The sequence below is a fragment of the Triticum dicoccoides genome, chromosome 3B (genome assembly GCF_002162155.2).
Source record: "Triticum dicoccoides isolate Atlit2015 ecotype Zavitan chromosome 3B, WEW_v2.0, whole genome shotgun sequence".
Lineage (NCBI taxonomy): Eukaryota > Viridiplantae > Streptophyta > Magnoliopsida > Poales > Poaceae > Triticum > Triticum dicoccoides.
The window spans coordinates 324,007,933-324,014,134 of NC_041385.1; the positions used below are offsets into that span (position 1 = coordinate 324,007,933).

At 40.2% G+C, this 6,202-nt stretch overlaps 1 long non-coding RNA gene across 1 annotated transcript; it reads right to left on the reverse strand.

Annotated features, from left to right (window-relative positions):
* Positions 1–304: 304 nt before the first annotated feature.
* Positions 305–6,196, reverse strand: LOC119275988. The gene is made up of 3 exons (XR_005136140.1): positions 5,819–6,196; positions 5,522–5,617; positions 305–694 (listed from the first exon to the last, which is right to left on the reverse strand). It is a non-coding gene; the product is annotated as an uncharacterized LOC119275988 (long non-coding RNA).
* Between the last annotated feature and the right edge of the window lie 6 nt (positions 6,197–6,202).

Genomic DNA, 6,202 nt, shown 5'->3' on the forward strand with positions numbered 1-6,202 from the left:
GGTTTTTGGGTTTGTACTGAGCTGGTTTTTCTCCGTATGGTTTTTGGGTTTGTACTGAGCTGGTTTTTCTCCGGTTTGTACTGAGCGTGTGTTTTCACAGAGTCCACTTTACTATGTTTTTTCGGTACAATTTTTCATGTAACTTTTCAACAATTTACTGTATCATCATCCCCGAACTTGCATGGTTTATATCGTTGAATTGGATAATATTTTCTCATCAGTTTACTGCCCATTTTTTCCATCACTTGCGGGAGTCATTAATAGGTTTACTTACTGGGCAGTAACACATGAACTCCTCGGGTAATAATACATGAACTACTAGGTATATAATTTTCCATCGAGCACTTGAAAACATAAAACATTACACAAAGACAAGCACTGAACAGTGCATGTAAGAATAAATCCCACATCCATCATATACTAGAAGCTTCCACTTGAATAGGAAAATTTGTTTATCCCTCACAGATCAAAACACAAAACCTGAAGAAGAGAAGTATTGGTTTCTCATTGACATAACAACAAACAGGAGCACAAAATCATAGTTATTCGCCAATGTCAGCACGGTGCATCGTTCCATTTTTCTCGTTGTTGTTGTTGTCTTCTTGGACTATTGAAAGTGTTCTTCCTTGTCATTTATTGTCATGGCCAATAATGCCTAAAAGTGCTCATCCAGGTCTCCACTCTCCCGAAATCCCTAACCCATTAAAAATCAATAGATTTACACAATGAATATAGAAATGCACGAATGAATCTCATTCTCAAGATCAGTGATGAAGGATGTAATAAATATCATTGAAAAAAAGCCAAAGCGTACAATAAATGAGAGCACAAATAAAACAACGCCTTAGTTTTCCCATGTTTCTTTGTGATCCACATTGGTTCTTTTCCTCATTGAACTTTTCTTCCTATGAAGTTATGGTCCTTTTGAATCTGAAGTGATGATAGACCGTTTTTTGCTAAACTGTCATCACATTTCTAGAGTGGTGGAGAAGGAGCTCATGTCACTACTGAATCAATGGTATTAGAAGTTCATGTAATATAAGTAAAACAAACTAACTGATTGTCAAGTGCTCCTATGAACTAAATTTAAATTAGAAATTAAATAGAACTTAATTTTTCTAGTGCTCCTATGGGTAGTACACACACAACCTGACAAGGCACTGTACAAGTTCATGTAAAAAGAACAACCAAGTTCATATATAGTAAACATTATAAGTTCACAAAGAAACCTAAAAAGAGTTTTGTACTATATCTGCTATAGCAACTATAACAACCAAGTTAATATACGCCATGGGGTCAGACTGGGAACACGCAATGGATCCTGGAGTGGTGGACAGGGGGTTCATGTCACTACCACATCAATTATGGCACCAGAAGTTCATGGAATATAAGTAAAACAAACTAATTGATTTTTAAGTGCTCCTATGAGCTGAACCTAAATTAGGAATTGAACTAAACTTAAATGGTGGAAACTTAGGGTAAACCAGTCAGTTTATACGAACTAGTTCTGCTTGGACTGATACTTGGATGGCTGCCAGTCACCATGGTGGACGAGCTCGTGGCCAAGTGCGACCAAGGCGACCACCGGGAACTGTAGGTGCTTGTGCTTCTTCTCAGCAGCGAACTCACACAAGGTGTGCATGATTAGGGGAAGCATGGTTCATGGGTGGCCTTCATCTTGCCGCCAGATACGGGCTGCTGGCGCTCGTGGACGTCGTCGATCGGACGCGGGGCAGCATCACTCGTGGACAGAGATCAATAGAAGCTTTTCTAGCAAAGCATTCTCTAATGCAAATCTTCCTAGCAACCTCATCCAATGCCACAAATGCATTAGCTCTGGTTTTAGTTGAAACTAAATTTAGATGAAATGTGAGAAAAGCTGTTAGAAGGATAAGAAACCAGTTCCAAGCAAGAAAATAAACAAGTACAAGAATGAGTATAGCAAGAGGAGTTGCTGGCATGTTTATGTGAATGCGTATGTTTATTCAGTACACCATGTTTATGTTGTTCAGTACACCATGCTTATGTTCTTCAGTACACCATGTGATGGAACTACAAACTCTTTTTCTCTCTGAAACAAGCAACATTCACACAAACATCCTACATTTCTAGCGTCAGAAGTTACTTGTCATGAACTGACAGATTTACACAAGTAGACCAACCAATGGCGAAATCTACTAAATGTTTAAAAGAATCAGTAATTTTGTACGAGTTGGGGATTCATGTGTTTCGTTGTACTGAATTTAATAACCAAAATGCATATTCATACAAGAAACATCCAAAAAGAAGTTTAAGCACCTAGGTGGAATAAAGTTGAAGCCGACAGCCATGGACTACTGGTCGCGATGAACTCGACCACCCTGATGCCATGGGGTTGGACTGAGGACGGCACACATGCGCCCTTGACGGCGGCAGAGAACACGGGAGACTACAACTACCAGCACTACAAAAACACACATCGACTCTGTATGCAAAGACTACAACACACACACCCATTCCTGAATTGCAAATTTGCAATACATATTTACATACTACATCAAGGTGATATCTCTGTACTTACAAACTTTATGTAAGGTGAACTCACAATTTTTCTTTTTGAACTTTGTTTCTTTTTCTACGAACTGATACAAACTTCCACCACATACTTGTGCGATTTTATTTTCAAACAACACAAGAGAAGAGCTTTATTTACATCGTCGATACATGTCCAACCATTTCATTTCTGGAAAGAAAGCAAACATCTTTATCCTATTTATATAACCCAACCCTTTTTTTTGTAGAAGTGAAGCACATACTAGAGAAAAAACTAGAAGCTGGATCGTGAATAGTATTAGAAGATTAGTGCACACATAAGAATAAATAGCAAATACGAGTATGGAGCAGCAGCAGTACGGATATGTAAAAGTTCTAGAATTTGATTAAAAAATGAAGTAGCTTGATCTCGTAAGTACTACCGTAACTAGATACATGTAAAAGTTAAGTGATAACAAGTTCAAAAGAAATTCAGAAAATGAAACCGAATTGATGGGCTTATTTCATGCATTAAATTGTACTCCCTCCATCCGAGAAAACTTGTCCTAAGCTTGTTCCTCAAATGGATGTATTTAGCACTAACTTGATGCTAGATACATTTATTTGAGGGACAAGCTTTTCCGGACGGGGGGAGTACACCATAGCGTATTGTCTGGATGTACACGATGGAGTCGGCGGGCTGCACGTCGAGCCACGCTGTGAAGAGAACTGGTGTCGAAAGATTCAATCTCGACGGGCTGGGAGCATGCCATTGCTGCAATCAGAAATTTTTACCATTGATTTCTAAACAATAGGTACAAGAATCACCAAAATTTGGACTGAAGCTCTAGGGATTTTAGCTCAAATAACAAATGTGTTTAATTTTAGAGATGAAACATAGTTGAACGTTCTTCAGTGTGATTTTCCGCATAAGGAAAATCGCAGAAGCAACATAGTTGGACTGAAGCTCTAGCGATATAGTTGAACTTAGGAAATTTTCTGCCGGCCGGCCCTATGAACAACTTACCATTGATAAACAATGCCCAACCTCAGCGCTAGCGTTCTTCAAGTTACATTTAAGAGGAGACAAATTTTTTGTTGTGTTACCGTTGACAAGAGCTAAAGTAATTACAATTATCCTAACCAGCATATGCTCAAACAAGTTGAAGTTTCTTTTACTTGGGAACAACTTCAGTTCAGGTGTCTCTCCCATAAATAAATTTTAGTTTAGGCTTAAGAGACAGTCAGTCTGTGTTAACTGAAAACAACTCAAGTTTAACATGGCACATATCCTAGAGATACATGCTTCTCAAGCCTGAACAAAGGCACGCAATTTGATTTTTCAGTGCATTGTAGGCAAGAACGGATCCAAGTCAGAACTGATGCGATTTATTCCATCAAACTACTATGAAAGTTTCTCTATACTATTACGTTTTTAACACAAAAGTATTGAACTGTTTGCTGCCTTTCCATTATGAATTGATGGTGTAATACATGTTGAACTGTTACTCAAGAGCAAATTCAGAAATACATACACACACACACACACAAACAAACACACACACACACACACACACACACACACACACACATATATATATATATATTGGTGCACTCCAAATATGTGCATTTTCAGGAACAAAACTTTCTGAACCTTCTATACGAAAGAACTTGAACAATCAGTCCAAAACATATTTGAAGTTGAACGATCATTTTCCTTACCGAGTGTTAAAGAAAATTAAACAAGAGACGAGCTCGCCGGAGAACTTGGACTGAAGAGCTTGCACACGGCGCGCTACATGGGGGTAAGGGAGGGCGGTAGTGCGTGGGGTTTTGAGGTGGCGAATGGAAGTGGAAGCAAGGGAGAACATCATTTTCTTAGGACTTTATCCTGTTTTCAACGCTAGTACACAGTCCCTGTACGTGCTATTCTCCCATAGGCATTAACATAAGCACCATGTGTTTTAGGAAGAACAAGGCACTTGAATCAGAATAGACACTGAAGAAACTCGCTACAAAAAATTACTTATTTAGGTGATATATGTAAACTTACAGAATTTCAAAACATGAACTAATTTTGCACACGCACCAACTAGTTTGTATTTTTTCATGAACTGATGATAGAGTACACACCAAACTAATATTAAGTTTATTACAGAAATTCTCTATTCATGAACTGACAATATATATTCTTTGTGGACTGAAGAAAAGAGAACAAAAATACACACGGAACAAACGATAGAATACACACTGAAGAAAAAAAGAATTTCTTCTCTGTGAACTGACGAAGGTTTTTTCATGGCAGGCAGTACAAGAATGACTAGGAAAAAAAAGAAAAACAGAGAATTTAGTGGCCAAAATCACTGTAATAACTAGTGGCAGTCTCTGTGGTTTACCTCCTATTTCCATACCACATAGATGGGTCTGTTGGTAGCTATAACTGCAGAGAGAGAGAGAGAGAGAGAGAGAGAGAGAGAGAGAAGAAATTGGCAAAAATATATTGTTTCTCTTTCTGCTCAGACATTCCACACAAACAGGCCAAGTGCACAAGTTGAACTGATCTTGTCCATGACACGAACGGGGGCTAGTGCTGCTGCTATACGTGCACGAGCTTCATGAGAGGTTCAACGGGAGAAGGGTGGAGCCAGTTTTCAAATAAGGATATGCACAAAGAACTTGGCAAGCAAGTCTGAGAAGCAAAATAAGTTCTAGTTGGCTAACACAAGAAACAAAGTGAAACCATATACTTAGCTACTCTTTCCAAGGAGGTAGTAACATTGAATCATTCTTGAAGAAAGATATCTAGATCAGAAGTTCAGAAGTTGAGCAAGGACATGCTTTTTGAAGTAGTATCTATAGTAATTTGCTACCTTGCTTTTAGGTCACAATACAGTATTTGAAAACTACCTCCAAGTTACCAAATTGAAAGGTTGTAACGATGATACCTTATGCTAGATGAATTATATGGTTGAAACAGAGACAACTAAAAGAATAGGAATACACAGCCAACCTTGCCATCGATGATGGACTTGCTTGTAGCGCATTCCTCCTCCGATTGTTGTTGGATTGTTGTCGGATTTTGAGCAGCAAATGATCGGACTCTCCACTGAAACATACATAAGAAAGCATTTTCAACACCTAATTCAGTAGAGATGTCTCTCCAAGGAAACCATGTTCCCCCTAAGCAACCGAAGAACAATGAATAATTTTGTATATCTGAAGAACGAAATTCAGATGGTGATAACACCAGAGCTTCCCAATTTGCACCCCTGAAAGGACTCCATTCTCTTAGCTGAGAAGAACTCACCTCTGGCTGGTGGGCGGAGCGGCCACTGATGGCAGAGAAGCTCGAAGAGTACATCGGTCTCTTGGGCGCCGGTGAGTAGAGGAAGTGGACATGCTACCCCTTACTCCTTCGGACTGGCGGCTGTGGCGAAGTGGAGCTGATGGAGGAGGGGATCACGAGCAGCGCCGGGATGGTTGGCGCTGGAACTCGTTGGGAAGGGGTCGTTGGTGTGCGGGGGATCCGGGCCGGTGTCATGCTTGATATCCGCAGTTGGTCGGCTGGTTAGCTTGCTGGGTGATGGCCGCGGCGGGAGGTGAGGACGGCAGCTGCGACAGGAGGTGGGCATGGCGGCCGCAATAGAAGGTGGGGGCGGCGCGTCACGAGATGGGGCGGGGGCAGCCGGCA